This window comes from Typopeltis vanoorti, chromosome 6, assembly GCF_054136105.1.
Source record: "Typopeltis vanoorti isolate ZY-2024b chromosome 6, IOZ_Tvanoo_1.0, whole genome shotgun sequence".
NCBI classification, from domain to species: domain Eukaryota; kingdom Metazoa; phylum Arthropoda; class Arachnida; order Uropygi; family Thelyphonidae; genus Typopeltis; species Typopeltis vanoorti.
The window spans coordinates 52131633-52152011 of record NC_143554.1 but is presented as its reverse complement, the minus strand read 5'-3'; the positions used below and the strand labels follow the sequence as shown (position 1 = coordinate 52152011).

The window sequence follows — 20379 nt, the reverse complement described above, 5'->3', positions numbered from 1 at the left end:
TTCCTTATGCAACAACATATTTCACACACTCATTATTTGCCATGCAAAAAAAAAAAACTTACTTTCCTGGCCGCTGGTCCCTTGCTTTTGTTCTATTCTTGAAAAGCTATCTATTTGTCGTTAAGTGCCTCCAAAAATAACACACACACTTATATTTTCCATTCTTGTTTATCAAAGTCATCCACGAAAGACTGGAAATGCATGGCAATTTTAGTACTACTGGTAGACTAGGTGTTAGATTATCTGGGAATCATGCTCTGAAGACGAATTTTTTTAAGCCATTCCAGGCCTTCAATAAGCAGATAGTCATGATACACCAGTGATGAAAATCTTCTACTACTTATCTACTAAATTCTGCAGATTACATTTCTTCAATCTGGTATCATAACCACCATTCCAAAGTGCAGATATTACCATTAGTATCAACTTTTGTATCCTTTTTAAGATGCTTGATCCCTTTCTCTCTCTCTGCATAGCAGTTCATATATAATATGACCAATATTCCATACATTAGAACCACCGCATTCTTGTTGTAGAAACACTTGGTTAGAAAATAAATGTCACTTGAAAAGAAATACTCTTCATTGATCCTTTACCAAAGCATGAGCAAGGGGTATGCCATCAGGTAATGCTGAGCCCAGTGGAGTCTAGAGGGGATAATGCTAGGTATAGAAACAGTGGCATTTTTTATGCTTTATACTAATGCCAGGAGTATCCAGAATAAAGGAGAGGAATTGGTGGCATTGATAGCTTCAGCCTGGCCAAAAATGATTGGGATCAATGAGACGTGATTAACAGAAGAGGTTATAGTAACAGGAATAGAAGTGCAGGGTACAGTATTTTTCGGCAGGATTGGAAGGGAAAGCGTGGTGGTAGCATACTGCTTATAAGTGACGACTCATGTCCTCTAAGAGTGGGTGCTTTGGAAGGCAGTGACACCAGTGGTGAATTCTCCATGCTTGCTGCGCAAGTTCATTAATTGAGAAAGAATACTAGTTATTTGTTAATAAATGCAAGCATTTATAAGCATTCCATTTAGGCTTTCAATTTTGTAGACAGAAGACATCTTAAGCTTGTGTGGCAATATTTGAGCTTTGCATTGTGTATCGAAGGCCGATGCTTGCTCGGTTGTAGGATCTGACAGGTCCTCACAGCAGCACTGCGATTTCATGTGCGTGCATAGCCATTTCACGTCATATCACTCAGTTCCTCAAACACATGCCATTTGCAGTCAACGTAGTTCTAGCCAGTGAGCTTCAGCAGCCTTTACAAGTGTGCATGTTGCTTGGGAAAATTAAATTACAACCAACCTTTTATGACAATGTTATTGACCAGTTCATAAAGAAGAACCGTAGGGTAGAATTTGTATTCAAGTAGCTAAATTGAAAAATATAGAATATCATTTGTAAAATAAATGTACATAAATTTCTAAATATATAATCTTAAATGATCAGTATGTAATTCATTATTCCGATAATCAGATTTCAATCACACCTCTCACTCCCTGAATGATAACAAGAGCAAGTGTGAATTTCAAGACCAGCATTCGCCCCTGAGAGACACTAATGATTTTGAAAGCATATAGTGTGAGGTAGAGGTGGGCAAGACAGGATATTTAGTGGGGTGTTGCTACAAACCAAGGAGTACAGAGTGTGGGTACCAGAAGATGTTTAGACAGTTGAGCATGGCAAGTGCAAGAAGAATGATGGTTATGGAAGATTTTAACAACAGCAGTATAAATTGGGGAGAAGAAGATGCATGTAGCAACAAGGGAATGGAATATCTAGAATTCTTTAGGGACAAATGTCTCAAGCAACATGTAATAGAGGGGAACAAGAGGTTCGAGAGTTTTGGATTTGGTCACAGCATCAGAAGATTTGATAATAACTGAGATGACATCTCTCCCACCAGTTCAAGAGAGTGACCATGTGGTTTTGACTTGGAAGATGAATTGACATGCAGGAATATCAAATAGACAGGAATGTATGTGAAATTATAAGGCAGGTGAATAGAACAGTCTTAGATATCAACTTGAGGAAGTTTCATGGAGGGAGGAATTGGAAGGCCAGGATATCATTAGTGCTTGGGAAATTGTGAAGGAATATTTGTTAGCAACAACAGTAAGCTGTATTCCACAAGTGAAGAAGAGGACACACTTTGGTGTAAAGTGGATGACAAACAATATTAAACAGGAACTGCAGGTGAAAAAGGGATTATCGAAGAGATATAAGGAGAGGGGGTGGAGAGCAGATGCATGAAGAATGTAAGACACAGGCCAGGAGAGTGACTAATATGGTAAGGAGGGCGAAACTGGAATACCAGCAATCCCTCGATTAGTGCGCCTAATGCGTTTTTTTAAAACAGGCACATTAATCGAAAATGCACTAATCGAATATAATAACCTATGGGAAAATGTATAATTCGTTCCTCAAATTTCTTTTTTGAACCTTAATTTTTTTATAAAAGAATTAAGGTATGTCTCATGGCCTAGTTAAAGGAAACCCATGAAGCTGAAAGACAATAAAACATATTCAGAATATAAATTTTATTATTCTACATCTTAACAAAGAATTGAGCTTTTTGGAGGGGCGCATTTTGTTTATTTTTTTTCATACAACCGACGGTATGGTCCTATTGTCTCTTCTACTCTTCTGCAAATTTTACTGCTTCTCTCTTCATCAGGGTCAGCCTCTAAGCATTGTTACTTAAAAACTTCAATTGTACAAAAAATATTTTCAAATTGTTTCTGTGAAAGCTCTTTTGGCTGACTATCAATGGTTCAATTTTCTTCATATTCTTCGGGATCTTCCCGCTGTGCATCTAAATTTAGCAGGTCGGAATCATTCAAATCTTCAGAATGAAATTTAATTAACTCTTGGTCGTTATCACTGAAGGAGAGAAAGAAATGAAGGACGTGCGAATTGGTCACCAACAAGTGAAATCATGTGCTTTATAGAGAAAATTTCAAAAATGTTATACAAGCAAAATAGTTACCACTTTAAAAATTACAATGATCATAAAAGAGAAGTAAATTTTCCAACGTGTAATTATATACAACTCATCCCAGAAGACGTACTGATTACCTTATTATCTGAATGGATTCTCCTTTTTGTGACATGCGCAGAAGTGGCGAAGGGTCTCGAACCTGTAGGCGTACTATAGCAGATGCCATTAATTTTGGCAGTAAAAATTTGGAACATAGTATACATAATGTGTACATGGACATAGTGTAGTATGCCATTAAAAATAACTTTGTAAAATGTTTTAAATCAGTAACTAAATTATTTCATTCTGGTGAGTGATTTTTTAAAATAGTTAACCATAAAAATGTATAGATAGAAAATTCTTAAAATCTGTACCATTTATTTTTAAGATGTATATAGGAGCACTAATCGAATTTTAGGGGCACACTAATCGAAAATGCACTAATCGGGGGCACATTAATCGAGGGATTACTGCATGAGAAGAGATTGCCACTAAGATCCAAAGAAAATCCTAGGGAATATTTTAGCTATGTGGCCAGTAGGAGGTTAAACGATTGTGGAAGAATGACAACTTGCGATAATAATGGGAATAAAAATGACTGATGCGGAGGACATAGTGGAATTGTTTGAACACTTTATTGGAGTATTTCATCCTGGAGGAGTAAATATTAATACTAGAGGTTTAGGGCAGTTTCGAAGTTTAGAGGTACAGAAGGAGAGTGTGTTCCAAATACTGAGTACTCTGATTGTCATTACAGCTGTGGGACTGGATGGTATTTCACCATGGGTTTTGAGAGAATGTGCAAAAGAACTGACAGCCATTGCATAAGGGCAGTAGCAGACTGGAAGTGTCTAATTACAGGCCAGTTTGTGTGTCATCAGTAATTGTTAAGATCTTGGAGAAATTAGTGAGGGACCGTATACAGTATTGGGCAGATGAAAGTAATTTTATCTGCGAGAGTCAACATGGATTTCTGAAGGGGCACTCTTGTTTTAGCAATATGCTAGCCTTTTATAATAAAGTTACAAGAGCAGTAGATGAGGGAAAGGCATATATTGCCATTTTCTTGGATTTAGCGAAGGCATCTGACAGGGTGTCGCATGATAAGATGATATGTAAGTCGCAGCGCATGGGTTTGGATGTCAGGTTGATCAACTGGATTCAGGATTGGCTGTCTGATAGGTATAAAAGAGTTGTGTATGGTGGAGCAGTTTCGAGGAGGCAAAAGGTTACAAGTGGGGTCCCACAGGGCTCATTATGGGACCTATATTGTTTAACCTTTATATCAATGACATTGTCAGTGGATTGCAGGGGGATATTCAGTTGTCTGCAGATGATATGAAGCTGGGAAGGATTATTAGTAATAGTGCAGATGTGGTAGACCTGCAAGAGGATTTGAATAAGATAGACAGATGGGCAAATGAATGGGGGTATCGGTTTAATGCAGAAAAATATAAGGTCTTGCGGTTTGGGACATATTGATGGGACACTTAATGCTCTATTGGAGACAAGAGATCTGGGGTTGATGATTGATAGAAACCTGAAATTCAGGCCACATATTGCAAAGGTGGTGAAGTTACCTTCACCACTTCAGGTATGAGGATTGCTGCAATACTGAGAAGGATTCTGACCTGCAGAGATAAAAGAGTTATCATTCCATTGTATAAGAGCCTGATCAGACCACTTAGACTATTGTTCTCAGATTTGGTCCCCAGGATTTGAAATGGATAAATTAACTGTGGAAAGGGTATAGAGGCAGACAACAAAGATGGTTTCAGGATTGTACAATGTTAGTTATGAAGCTGAGGGAATGTGGACTGCAGAATTTGGTAGATAGAAGAAGGAGAGGTAATATGATTGAGACTTTAAACAGTTGAGAGAAGTTAAAGAGGAAGTTAAAGAGGCAGTGAAGGAAAAGAAGAAAGCATATCAAAAGTTCCTGCCAAATAAGTCAGCTTTTACTCTTACAGAATACAGAGACAAATGTAAGAAAGCTAAACAGTGTGTAAAACTAGCTAAACAAAAGTCATGGGAGGACTTTGGCAAGAATATAGAAAATAAATATCATGAAGGTGGCAAAATATTCTGGAGGTTGTTGAAGAAGCTTAGGAGTGGAGGAAAGAGTGCTGTAAAAGGATTTAGAGATGATAAACGTGACATGAAAACAGGAGAAAAAGATATCCTTGAAGTATGGAGTAATTACTTTGAAAAACTGCTAAATGAAACAAGCAGTGATGACAGCACTGTGATAAAAAACACTGACCAGGCATGCAGTCAGGAATACATATCCATACTTGAAGTAGAAAAAGCCATCAAAGGCTTGAAATGTGGAAAGCCAGCAGGAGTGGATGATATTCGACCATAAATGCTGAAGTATGGTGGCATAAAAGTCTTACAGTGGCTGCACTGCATAGTTCAGGAAGCCTGGACAGAGGGACGAATTCCTCATGATTGGAGTAGAGCTCTCATAGTACCCATATATAAAAAGGGAAATAAAACTGAATGTGAGAATTACAGAGGTATTTCCCTACTGAGTGTTCCTGGCAAGATCTATGCAAGTATACTTGAGAAACGGTTGAGAAGAATTGTGGAAGAAAAGCTTGGTGAAGAACAAGCTGGATTCAGGCCAAATAGAGGCTGTTAGGATCAGATCTTCACTTTACGACAAATAGTCGAGAAAGCATGGGAATATAACAAGGATCTGTATTTAAGTTTTGTCGATTTGGAAAAAGGCATATGACAAGGTGCCAAGAGAGAAGCTATTCAATACGCTGCAGTTATATGATGTCAATGGGGCATTATATCAAGCAATACTTAGTCTTTATTTGAGTTGTGAGTCAGCAGTTAGAATTGAAGAAATTACAGGAAGATGGTTTAATGATAAATCTGGTGTCAGACAAGGATGTACATTATCCCCTCTGTTATTCATTATCTATATGGATCACATTATGAAGGAAAGTGGTATTAAACATGACATCAAAATTGGAGATGTTAATGTCAGCTCTTTGCTTTTTGCAGATGATGTTATACTTCTAAATAAATCCGCTACAAGTCTGCAAGATTCTCTGACTAAATTGAATAGCTGTTGTAATAGATATCGTATGAAGGTCAGCAATAAAAAGACAAAGACAATGAAAATAGGCAGAATCATTGAAAATGTCAACTGTGTTGTGAATGGAGAATCTGTGGAACAAGTAAAACATTTCAGCTACTTAGGCACAATTTTTACTGAAGATGGTAAATTAAACATAGAAATAGACAACAGAATCAGCAAAGCTGGTATGGTGGGAAGTCAATTGAATAAATTCATATGGAATAAAGAGAAATTAGTCGGAACACTAAATTAGCCGTATACAAGACAGTGTTCAAACCAGTTTTAACTTATGGATCTGAGAGCTGGGTCAGAAGTAAAACATTTGACCAAAGACTAGAGACCGCAGATATGAGAGTCCTGAGAAAGATTAGAGGCGTGAACAGATGGTATCAATGGCAATATCATATTAAAAATGAGGATATTAGGAAAGAACTTGACATTGTCAGCATCCAGGAATGCGTTAGCAGAGCTAATCTCAGGTGGTATGGTCACTTAAACAGAATGGGCGAAGAAAGATTAGCAAAACAAGTGTTCTCTGCCAGGTTGGCAGGAAAACTACCCAGAGGAAGACCAAGATATAGGTGGATTGATACGGTACAAAGTGCCTTAGACGATAGAAATATAAGATCTGATAATGTTGGAGCCTTGCCAAGTAACAGACTGATTTGGAGGAAAATTGTAGATAGGAAATTAGTAATGATGTAATTTTTTCATTTAGTACTGTCATATCCTATACACCCCTTGAGTGCACATGGCAGGAATTTGATGATGAACTGTTGAGAGGTGGTTACAGTGTTGACACTGAGGAATAGGAAACACAAAGTCTGTCATACCACTCCTTAAATTCATTACCTGATAGAGTGGTGAGAGCGAGAATGGTCAATGAGTTTAAGGAGTGGTATGACAGACTTTGTGTTTCCCAGGAGGAACCTCCCACGATAAATCTTTTGATTCCATGGAGGCTTGAATAATAGTAATAATAATGAGCAAACAATATGGAAGCTATTGACTTAACAGCAAATCAAATGAAATCAAATTGTTGTGAAGTAATATATATTTCACACACTAACTTTTGTTTGCTCATGCTTCGGTAAACATTAAAACAAGAATATAATTTCTTGTCCAGTTAGTCAAGTAAAATGTATATTCTTCTTTCTGTTATTATTTCTTGCCATTAGCTACTTATTCTTGAATAACCTACTTTTCAATGCATATGTGAACTTCAACACTGTTCACTATCATCACAAGATCAGTCTCCTTCAATATATTTTCACCAATACAGTATGCAGCATTCTCTTTCACAGTGCTTAAAAACCTTATACTCTGTTACAATAAACTGGAATGATCACTTGTTCACCTACCTTTTCAACCTATTCCAATCAAATTTTATCAATAACATCCATGCAGAATTTCAAACTCAGGTACTGGTTGACTGATGTGATGAAAGTTATGGATCAGAATAGAGAAGAAAAATGAACCTCAATTTAATTTTGTTCCTTGTTTTAGGTTGTAGAAGAATTTCACTGTTTGGTGTGTGTCCACCCTGCTTATTTAAAGCATGAAATTGCATAAAAAAAAGTTGCATGTTTGGTGTGTAGAGCAAACTGGAAAATTTTGTCAAATTTTGTTGCATGTTTGGTGTGTATCTAGCGAACAGCATCAGCACTAGATACCTTTCGGAAATTGCAATTTATACTCCAACGAGACTTTCAGCTCATTAATTGAGTCCATTAGAGAAGTGCACAGTTATTATTATTACTATTATGTGACACTTCCATCGAGTCCAAAGACTCATCGAGGGAGAGTGTGCCAACAACATCACATCATTGTCAAGGAATCTAGGATCTAATCCTGTTTCACAGAATGACTATTGTTGTGTTGGAAAAAAATGATGTCACTTTTTTTTCCCACCCAACATTAAGTTATTTCAGAAGGAGTGGATAAGGACATGCTTATGCCTCCAGATGGGAAATGTACCGACCAATGTCCCAAGAACATGTAAATATCCAAGTGTGTAAGCTCTGAACAGTGTTAAAATAACCCATGAGTTTAATAGAGAATAGTTGTAAATGAATTAGAATATAAAATCATGTATAGATTGCCAAGTAAATATGTATAAGCTAGAGCATGTTTTAAGCCATGTAAAAACAGTCCGTGGCCACGGCATCCAATCGGCAGTCGCCGTATGCGTGACGATACCGCCGAGTGAGGGAGCTGTTCTGAGGTATAAAGGTTTCGGTGGGGATTCGAATCGTTCTCTTGTCTCCGGTTTTCGTCAGCACCTAGTTTCCTGTCGGAGAGCTGTGTAGAGCTTGCCGCCACGTGTAGCAAGATTCCCCCTTGCTATGTATGCTACGTGGGCCAAGGCTGCAACTACAATGTATTCAGATCCATAAGAAGAAAGAGCCACTGATGAGATCAACGTCAGTGTTCAAAATCTGTGTATGAGTATTTCCAGTTCGTATGGAAACAAAGGAATAGCAAGGCTGCCATCAGTGAAGATACTGTAAGCAGAACAGAATATCAAGTTCAAGGCAAGAATGGTAAGCATAAGATTTTCTTATGTTAAACGTTGGATTAAAGTAATCGTGGGGTAAGGAAGCAGAAGTTAAGGAAACATGCTATTTCCGTGTGGTGCTATAAGAACAGTCTGTGATTTGGACACTTTTGTCTGCAGTTGAGAAGAAAGCATATTAGGCTCCAGGCGAACAGGACACCGAGGCCCGAACTGTTTGTGTGATTTAGGAACAGTAATATTATATACTCAGAACGTAATTAAATGTTAGCTAGAATTTTTGTAAGGAGGATAAAGTAAGAATAAGAAGTATTATCCTAGAGAAGTTCATGTCAGAATTATTGAGTTGTCTTGTGTATATATGCAATATTACATGTGTGATAATATTAGCTAACTTAGTTATAAGAGTCTGAGAATAGATGTACTTATAGAAGTGAGAAATTTATGTCAAGTAAGGGATTATAATATAGAAGTTTTGGATGCGATTAATTAAGTAAAGGGAACCCAGACTCTTAAGATTAAGGATTTGATTAACATGTATACTTGTCTTTGTGCCATAATAAATGTGTTTCTTTATATACAATCAAATGAGTTTGTCATCCTTTCTGCGGATTGAGCTATCATTTGAAAACTTACGTACCATGCATTAAGGGGGAAACCAATAGTGGTATAAATATCGGGACCACGACTGCATGCTTCATGATCCCTACATTTTCTTTAAGTATTCTTGGATAATGTATCAGAGTTTAGTTGCCGGCTGGTGCAGTCTTTAATCAATACAAATTTGTCAGCAAACGAATATCTGATATTAAGTGATACAAATAAAATTTATGTTAACTGTAAAGTTAAAGTAAAGACAGTTAGAGATATAACAATATATAAAACCAAAGGATATAACACTATATAACTGAGAAATAAAATTAAAAATTACTATATCCCATAATTTTTCTAGAAGTATACAAGGTATGTTATAAAATTAGTACCTCCACTCTGATACTTCCCCCACTTAAAAGAGATATCAGTGAAATAAAAACCAATGATACTTTTAATCCAAAGTACCACAGCTATCGCATCTAAATTGCCTTTTATTAAAAGTAGAGGTATTCTAATAGTGAAAGTATCATTATTAACATTTTGGTAAAAATGCCTATCTTTTAGACTCTCAACTTTAATCATAAACAAAAGAAGTAATCTGTTCTTCCAATCTAATTAATTCAGAATTTTTTTTGTTTAATATCAATTTTTTTTTTAGGCATTGAATTATTCCTTTAGGGAATTCATTTCCTGAACAAGATGCTTTTGGTACCGAATCACCAGATTCCCAACCCTTTTTCTCAACACTAGATGTCAGTTTAGATGTATCAGGTTCAAATTTCTAAGTTGATATCCTTAACTGAAGCAGGATTCATACTTGCAGTAGACTCTTCATTTTGAACCATTTCTAATACTGTCTAATGTTCAGTACTTTTATCTCACATACAGGTATCTTAAGTGCTGTTTACAGTCCATTTCTAAAATGGAAACAAATGGAATATTTATTTGACAAAATGTTCTTAAAGAAAGCATAGTCAGGGGCTTCTCTAGCATATCTTGCATAAAGGGCCTATACCAGTGATTTTGACTTTAATATTATGAATAGTTGCTCATCGGACTTCCTAAATTTTTGATAGCTTCAGCTGAGCTGAAGAACAGTAAGCAATTTTAGAAGTTTCTCTATTAAAATTCTATATAGAATGCACTATGTTTATACACTTTATAAATTTTTCATTTTGCAGCCACATTAATTATTTAGACAAACTAAAACAACATCCAAAATGACTTTCTAAAGAGGAAAAATAAAGACTATTATTTTTTTTCTTTTTTGATAATGTTGTTATCCTCTAATTCTGTCATACTGAACTGCAGATCTGAGGGCACAATGCAAGTGTTGCAAAGACAGTACAGCATAGTACACAGTATAGAATAGTACAGTATAGAGAATCTTATGTTCATCAACCCAATCCTGCATTCTATTTCTAACCAATTTTTCCAACACTTCAATCACAACTGCAGATATACAGATCGGTCTGTAAGTGGAAGCTTCTGTTCTTGAAGCATGCATTTGGAGATGTATTATTTTGCCTTCTTTCCACAGCTTAGGAACCTTAACCACTGCATGACTCTCATTAAATAACCAGGACAAGGGCATGGCTAACTCTTTTGCACATCCTTTAAAAATACGTGATGATATATTATCCATTCCTACAGCCTTATTAACATCTAACCTGAGCAACCCTCGATGCACCTCCGATTCTTGCACCTTTGTTATGGTTACTCTGCTACTATAGCTATCCACTAGCAACCTGCCATATTATTTTTCCTCTTGCTTGCCACATAGCAGAAAATTCCCTTGGATTAGTTTTGATCTGACTGGCCAATCTCCTCTCATATTCTACTTTTTCTTTTTAACCATGCTTGTCACTTTTCTGACCTGCACGTTATATTCTTCATATATCTGTTCACTGGAAACTCTTGTACTTACTCCATAACTTCTTTTGCAACACTGCTTGCTTGATTTTGCTGTTCATTCAACTCACACCTACTCTATTTATTTGCTTGACTCTTGGTATGTAGTTATGCACTGCTTGTGTTAGATACTGCCTTATAATTTCTCATGCAGTGTCAACATCTTTTCTATACATTCCTTCATGCTTACACGGTGATCAGAATACATTATGAAAACTATGGAAACAACTACCGCATTAGAGTAAAAACTTCAGAAAAAAAATGCTGTTGAATAGAGCATATAGCAGTAATTTTGTTAGCATGAGATATCATTACTGAATGGCTCTAAAAATCAACAAGCACTAAACAGCTTTATATATACTTGTATATAAAGCTTTATATACCGGCAACGTTGACATGCTCTATACCAGTATATAATGTTATATACTTGCATGTAAAGCTTTATATACTGGCAAGACTGTGAATGCATTTCTCATGTACATCTTGAAGTTTTCCCATCCAAAATGAACACTTGACATTTCGACCTTCACATTAAGGTCATCATCTGGAGTATACACATATATACAAAGAAAAAAGCTACCCTACAATCTACATGGAATGCTATAGTTAATGATCAACCATTAAAACTATTGGCCTGACCTCTTGTGTGGAAAAAAAAACCCTTCAAGCTAGTCCTGTTATTATTATTAGGTTAGAAAATTAAATTAAGCTGGAGAGCAACATGTTCACACCAGAAAATTTACTTATAATAAGTATACCTATATTTTGGTGTGAACATGTTGCTCTCCAGCTTAATTTAATTTTGTAACCTAATAATAACAACATGACTCTAGCTTTGATGTAGTAAGGTTGTTGTTTTTTGTTTTTTTTCCATACAAGGTCAGGCCAATAATTTTAATGATTGATCAGTAACTTTAGCATACTATGTAGATTGTAGTACAGCTTTTTGAAGGTCAAAATGTTGAGTGTCGATTCTGGTTTATATTAAACTAAAGTTTTTACAGTTTTTACTCAAACGTGGTAGTTGTTTCCATAATTTTCATAATGTATCTTTTCTATACAATTGTAGTCATGTAGAAAAGATGCTAGTTGACTATAGCTTTGACTCATAATCACCCACCTTATAATTCCACATATAGATCTTCTTGATAATATTTTCCTGTTTGATTACCTTCCAAACCAATACTTTGTGATCACCTTCACCAACAGGGAACTGAACAAGTAAAACATTGCAGCTAGTTCCACACAGTTTTTAGTGAAGATGGGAAGTTAAAATCTGGAAATAGACAACAGAATAAGTAAAGCTGGTATGGTGGAGAGCCAACTGAATAAATTTATGTGGAATGAGACAAAAATTAGCCCAAAACACCAAAATAGCATTATACAAGACAGTGTCCAAACCAGTTTTAGGTTATGGATCTGAGAGTTGGGTTAGAAATAAAGGACTTGATCAAACACAAGAGCAAGAGACTACAGAGATAGGGATTCTAAGAAAAATTACAGGAGTGAACTGATTGCATCAGTGACAAAATCATATTAATAATGAAGATATTAGAAAGCAACTTGACATTGTTAGCATTCAAGAATGTGTCAGCAGAGCTAATCTAAGGTGCAATGGCCACTAAAATAGAATGTGTGAGGAAAGGTTAGCAAATCAGATGTTTGATGCTAAGGAGGCATGAAAGAAAGAGACCCAGAGGAAGACCAAGATCCAGGAGGACTGATTCAGTCAGAAGTGCCTTAGAAGCACAAAGTGTTAGATATTAGAATATTTGAGTGGAGTGATAACAAGTAATAGACTAATATTATCATTATTATTATTATTACCCAAGACCCCATGGAGTCAAAGACTCATCTAGAAGGTCTTATTATCATTCACACAGCTCATCGTACCGCACTTTAAACACACTCAAATTCCCTGCAGACACCACACTATCAGGGAAGGCATTCAAATCATTCACAACTCAGCATGCAAAAAAACCTGCTTCTCAACTCACAACCTCTTTATAAAGTTTCCAGGGATGAGCTCTGGTTCTCCCCTGATCACCCACTGTTTTCTATAAAACCTCTCCAACACTAATCCTATAACAACCCCTTACCAACTTGTAGGTCTCTATCATATCTCCCCCCTCTTCCTCCTATCCACCAGCCTCTGTAAATTGCATCTTCTCAATCTTTCCTCATATTCGATATTCCAGAGGTCAGAAACTACCTTAGTCAGTCGGCTCTGGACCCTTTCCAACATTTCTTCATCCTTTGGAAAACCAGATGACCAAATCTGGACACAGTAGTCCATGTGTGGCCTAATCAAACCCTTATACAATGGAACAAGAATCTCCCTGCTTCTACACGTCAGTGTCCTCCGCGTCATTCCCAGAAGTCTGTGTTGTCTTCACAATTTTGGCAATGTGTCCCCTAAATTTCAGATCCTTATCCACTATCACCTCAAGATCTATTTCATCCACCTCCAACAATATACCCCACCAAGCATAAATTCTGCATTCCATCTTTGTTTTCCAAATTTTAAAACCTTACATTTTGCAACATTGAACTCGTATCCCCATTCCTGTGCCCAATCACTCAATTTATTCAAGTCTTTTTGTAAGGCCACAACATCTTTTCTCTTCATGGTTTGTCCCAACTTTGCATCATCTGCAAACAACTGAATATTTCCATCCAAATCTTCACCTATCATTAATATACAAGTTAAACAGCAATGGACCCAAAACAGACCCCTGAAGCATTGCACTAGTCACTTTCCTTTTCCTGGATATCGCTCCCTCATACACAACTTGTTGATACCTATCAGATAGCCAGTCTCCAATCCAATTCACCAATCTAATATCCAACCCCATCCTCTCTAGTTTGACTATCAACTTATCATGCTGTAATCTATCAAAAGCCTTTGCAAAATCTAAGTATATTACTGTTTATCCCTCTCCTCTGACCAACGAAGCAGTCACCTCATTTTAATTAGTCGATTACTAAAACATGACCTCCCTTTAGCAATTCCATGCTGCCCATCAAAAATAATACCATTGTTGTCAACCTAATTCTGGATCCTAGTTCTCATAAGCTTCAACAACTTAACCACAACACCTGACACAGATAGGCCTATAGTTTGATGCTTGAGTTCGATCACCTCCTTTATGAAGTGGCACAATCTTGCCCTCCTTCCACTCCTTAGGAACTTGACCCAATGCAAAACTCATATTAAAACAATATGTCAAGGTGGGTGTCAATTCCCTGGTACATTCCTTCAGAATATGTGGTGATATATTATCAAGTCCCACAGCCTTATTATCATCTAGTTTGCTCAACTCCCCATACACCTCTTGCTCACTTACAGTCAGTCTCTATTCCCCATTATCAACTGCTCTCAATCTCTCCACAAAGCCACATTCACAAGACTGAAAGAACTTCATGAACTGCTCATTAAGTATCTTCACTAAATTTTCTGCAACAGCTGTCTTTATACCATTTCTCCAATCAATGTCATCCTTCCATAAGCATTTTTTTTTTTTGCTGGCTATATATTGAAAAAACTCCTTAGGATTCTGTTTGGCTTCATTAGCTAACTGCTGTTTATATCTCACTTTTGCTACCCTAACCAACCAAGTCACCTGCCTTGCCTGGTCTTTGTAATCCTCAGAGAATTGGTTATCACCACTTCTCTTATGCTACCTTCATGGAGGAAAATTGTGGATAGGAGATTAATAATAATGTAACCTTAATCATATAGTGCTGTTACAGTAACCTAAACACCTCTTTACGGTAGGTACATATCAGGAAATTGATGATGATAGGATTCTTTGCAAGCATAACTGGTCAACATGAAGAGCTAAATCACATATGTGAAATAGCAATCTATCAATGAATCACACACATTATTATTCTCCTACATATTTTTAACAATCTAAAACTAGGGTGCAACATTTTTTTTTTTAAATTTTTGATTAAAATACCGATAGTGATTCATTTTGATTTTTATTCTTTAAAAACAAAAATCAATATGAATCTATCATATATCGATTGGTAGAGCCTCTGCTACTAATGGCTCAACAAAAAGTTAAGCAAGTTTGAGCGCTGTAGAAGGGGTTCAATCATTCGATGCTGTTGGCACACAATCCCCTTGATGAGTCTTTGGACTCCCTGGAGGTGTCACATAATAATAATAATAAATCTGCATATGAAAAAATTCATCCATTCCATCATTTTTATCACAAAATGAAGCCAGTGTATAGAATTTTTGATCCCGTTCAGTATATTGTTTTAGAAATCTCATCACATTTAATAAAACGGTTAAAAAAGTGGTCAATGAAAAAATGGCACATACTCTGATCTTTCTACATTTTGTAAAAGAATAATCACAAGTTGCTGTATAACAATTTCATATTTAAGCTACAAAAAAATAAGTTTTGATTATTAAATTTTCAGTCTACTAACCAAAATAAGTCTTGGTTAGTAGTCTGAATTGCTAGGCTATCTGATAGGTAATCATAGAATTTCATATTTTATCAAAAACTAAGATTTCAAGTGCTGTTAACTTTTGTTCTGACAGTATCATTAGATCGTTCAGTTATTTATGAGTGATGTAAAGCTGAGGTGCTTCGCAACTACAAAGTATTTCAGTGTTTTATATAAATGAATAAAAAATGTGGTGTAATCGCCGAAATATATCTTTTGTAACTACAAAGTAGTTGAAACCAAGCAATTCATTGATCTGAATCATCGATTCAGTTATTTATGGGTGATGTAAAGCTGAGGTGCTTCGCAACTACAAGGTAGTTGAAACCAAGCAAACTTCTGCAATGTCATGGAGTACAGAGCCTGTGTAGCTCAGTGGAAGTGGTGTTTGCACTCTTCAGAGTTCATTTCTTAGCTTCTGACTACAGAAACTTTTTCCAAGTCTTTTTTCAACCAGTTCCTGAGTTAGTCGATCTCTAGCATGGGCACGCAGGTTTTTCTCCAGGAAAGTCAGGTTTTCTGTTCTGTAAACTCAAGTAAATCAACTGTAGAATCCACACTATTTCAGACATTAAAAATATTGTGTAAAGTACCACAAGTTGGCAGCACTTGTTAGCCATCTTTTTTAGTGTCTCTTCAAAGTGTGCCTTTTAAATTAGTGATAGCCTTGGGCCAGCTATCTCTGATGGGCTACCAGTGGAGATTGAACCAAAAGTTAAATAGGGCTAGCCTACTTCTTGTAAGAGAATAAAGGGAGTTAGCAGATTATTAGTAATGGTGATGTTGCTCTCCAGGAAGATTTGAAAAGCTGAGAAAGGGACAAATGAGTGGATACTAGTTTAAATCTACACACAGCTTTTAAATTCTGCTCAACAGATGAAGCCTGCATGCTGTCTCAAGTACAAGTGTAACTATATTACAGGTAACAGAGGTGGCAAGGGATCTTTAGGTCGTGGGAAGCTGAAGTTCAGCTACAAAAGTAGTGAAAAAACAACCCTGAGAACAGATACTCTATAGTCGTCAGAATATTATTATTATGTGACACCTCCAGGGAGTCCAAAGATTCATCGAGGGAGATTGTGCCAACAGCATCGAATGATTGAACCCCTTCCAACTACTAACCACGCTCAAACTTGCTTAACCTTTTGCAAGCCATTAGTAGCAGAGGCTCTACCAATCGACCAACTTTAGATAAGGTTCTGTTCAGACCTGGTCATCAGATACTATAAAAAATTATATCCTACCTGTAGAACATTGACTAAGAGGATGGATTATGAGCATGTAATCTGCAAACTAGAAAGAAAATGGGGCAATGTGAAGTATATGATGTTAGAGTATTTACTGATGGGTTAGGAAGATTTTTAAAAATACAAAAATATGAGAAAGGACAAGGTTCATCCCTGAATTTATGAAAGGATATGTGTAAAATTTTTTTTTTGCAAGGAGAGCAGTGGGTGGGTGTGTTAAGGGCATCAACTGAAAGTGCAAACTGAATTAATTCAAGCAACAGAATGATCAGCTTTATACTACGTAGAATGGATCTCCTGCAACAAATCTCATAACTTCTCAGATGTTCTACAATAATAATAATAATGTTTCATGAACACTATTAGTATTCAGGAAACAATTAACTCACCACAATGTCTCTAAAAAGAAATGCCATGCTCTTGGTTTCAAGTTACTTCAATGACAAACAACAGCTAATTGAAAATTAAAGTTATTTAAAAATCATTCACTGGCTCTCACTAGATTGTGCTTATAGCTAAACATGAATTAATATTGCTCAGCCATCCTCCTTATGCCTAGCTGACCTAAGGAAAATACCATAAGCTAAACCATGCACATAGTTCTATCCATTGCAATTTTCGAATGCTATGCAGTGTGATGTTCAATAATTTTTACATGTTTACTTAGTTATTTAATAAGATTTAAATTTTTCACTATCTATTGCTAAGAAGCGTTATATAAAAATTTTTATATATATTTCTATATAAAATATTATATTATATATTTTCTATATAAAATATTATATTATATACAGGGTGTTCGGGATAAATTTGACATATTTATAATTAATTATATTTTTCCGTAAGTTACATGTATTAACACACACTTCTCTTCATTTAAAAGTTTGGACCCTTCTTCATTCATATACAAGATGTCAGAAAGGATGGATAGCTGGAACCCACCTGAATCATGGAAGAGAATAACTTGTATCATGATGATTCGTGCCCGCCATCAAAATAAGGATATTACGACTGCTGCCCAATGCTCCCTGAATACAGTAAAAACAATCAGGCATGAACTAGAGACTTGCAATGGTGACTACGAGGATGTAGCAAGAAGAAAGATCCCTAGCAGACGATCTGATTGCGTTCGTACAGCAGAATTCCTCGCAAATCTGCAGGAACAGGTGTTGAAGAACCCTGGCATTGGAATTCGGGCTTTGTTCGTGGAGTTGCTAACTGTAGTCAAGCCCTGGATAACAAGGGTAGCCAATGGTAGGCCGTATGTATGGCAGCAGGATTCGGCCCCTTGCCACACCTCTGGGAAAAGTCAAAAATGGTTGTCTGAAAATTTCTACGACTTCACCAGTCCAAATGTTTGGCCTCCAAACTCCCCAGACCTTAACCCCATGGATTATTTTGTATGGGGCGCAGTTGAAAAAGACACCAATCGCACTTCCAGTAATACAAAAGCCCAGTTAATGGATAAAATTAAAACAGTTTTTGCGGCCCTTCCCAGGGAGACTGTAGCATCAGCTTGTTCGAGGTTCCGAAGCAGAATTGAAGCTGTGATCGATGCTAATGGTGGTTATTTTGAGTAAATCTTGTTGATAGTATTGTAATTAACTCTGCCTGTAATGTTTTTTTGTCAATTCATTAAATTTAATAGATACAAAGAAGATTTTCTTTTTCCTTACGAAACTGTCAAATTTATCCCGAACACCCTGTATATATATATATATATATATATATTACTTATTTTTATATACTTGTATAAAAAATAGTAGGGTTTTTTCCGCCAGTTTATCTGGTGTTTTTCATCCCGCAAGCAGGCAAACCGGACCCTTGAACACACAGGGATACAATCAAGAATACCTTGAGGCATTGGAGTGACCATTCTATCCTCGTATTTCGGTTACGAAATCCAAGCATGCTTGGAAGGTTGTGGACCTTAAAGGCCTGTTAAAGCCATTGGGATAGATGGGATAGATGTATAACAAATATATGCTTAAAAACTGAGTGTTATATATTTAATTTGCTGTTCTTATTCCAAAAACAGCAAAGATTGGTCGATTAGTAGAGCCTCTGCTACTAATGGCTCACTTAAAAAGTTAAGCAAGTTTGAGCGCGGTTAGTAGTAGGAAGGGTTCAATAGTTCGATGCTGTTAGCACACTCTCCCTCGATGAATCTTTGGACTCCCTGAGGATGTCACATAATAATTATCGCACTATAAAGTAGTGTGATAATAGTATCAATTTTTCCTTCCAGTAAAGAATGAGTACAGGCACCTAATTTTTAGAAAAATAGTACTGGTTCTATTTTAATGTACATGACCACATGAGAAAGTAAGATTATAAAATGACTCACGGTCTGAGTTTACGAAGTTTAGTTTAGTTAGATTTACGGCCGAAAAACTCAGACTATGATGCCAGTGTATTATGTATGTTAATTGGTCTGTTCCAAGAGCCGGTTTTACTGTTCTAGGAGATGAAAAGCATTCAAACCTGCCATCTGAGTTTCCAAGGTAAAAAAAAAAAAAAAACCTCTACCAGCGTATGAGACCGAGTTTACGAAATCAATTCACACTAACCTATCGCATACGGATAGCTCTGCATTATGCATTAATCCACTTTGTGAATTGTAGGATATCTGTATTAAAATTCACATATCTTCTCGCAAATTAAAAATAAACCATATTAAAGTTAAGCAATTAATAATACGGTATTATTTTATAAAGTTGTTAAACGTTGCTTTCTTTCTTTCTTTTCTTTCTTTCTTTTTTTTGTTATATCGCAAGGAACACATTTTGTGATGTTAATTTTATTTTTGGTTACTGAAATCTTGCTTAGATATAAAATAAATGTATTTAGATTACTTGTGGGGCTGCCATATTATGAAATAGTTGCTTTAAAAAAATAAATAAAAATTGTTATGCTGTAACTGGTGAAAGAAGCAAAACGTCACGGTCACTTGGCGTTTCTTCAAGCTCCAGCTTCTCAATAAAATTTCTAACTTCACGGTGTGGTTTTGCACTTGTCCGAATGAAATTCACAATTTCTAAAACGCAATTTATGACATTTTTGAACTTGAAGTGTTTGCTTACTAAATGCTCAAGGTGAATGATACAATGAATAAAGAGATATGCAGGATAGTTGGTATTATGTGTCAATTTGACATTGCGGGAATAATTAAATTAACTTACCTGCATGAAGTGAAGAATGTTACACATTTTGCCTGTTGCATCTTAAAATTGCAATCGAATAACTTTCCTGCGCCATCTCAATCATAATATTTAAACCAATACTGCGGGCATAAAAAGGTTGACTGAGAGGAAGTGGTACTACTGTATTTCCGAACATGCGTAGAATGAAAAAAAAGTTAATTGACATTCCTAAAAGTTCAGTGGTTTGGAAATAAGAAAAGCGCACACCAGAAGGAGAACATCGGGGTTTCTATGTTTCTTGAATATATGAAGATTGGATACATACAAGGGCACTTTGGATTAGCAGACCACCAAGTGAAATTGGAATATGTACTTCTTCCAATGATTCATCAAATGATTGCCTGTTCTAATTGGCAAGAAGAG

General features: G+C 36.2%; 1 protein-coding gene across 1 annotated transcript in view; it reads right to left on the bottom strand.

Annotated features, from left to right (window-relative positions):
- The window catches only part of LOC150105451 (integrin alpha-PS2-like), a 536973-nt gene that overhangs the window by 367755 nt on the left and 148839 nt on the right, over window positions 1-20379 (bottom strand). The window lies entirely within an intron of this gene.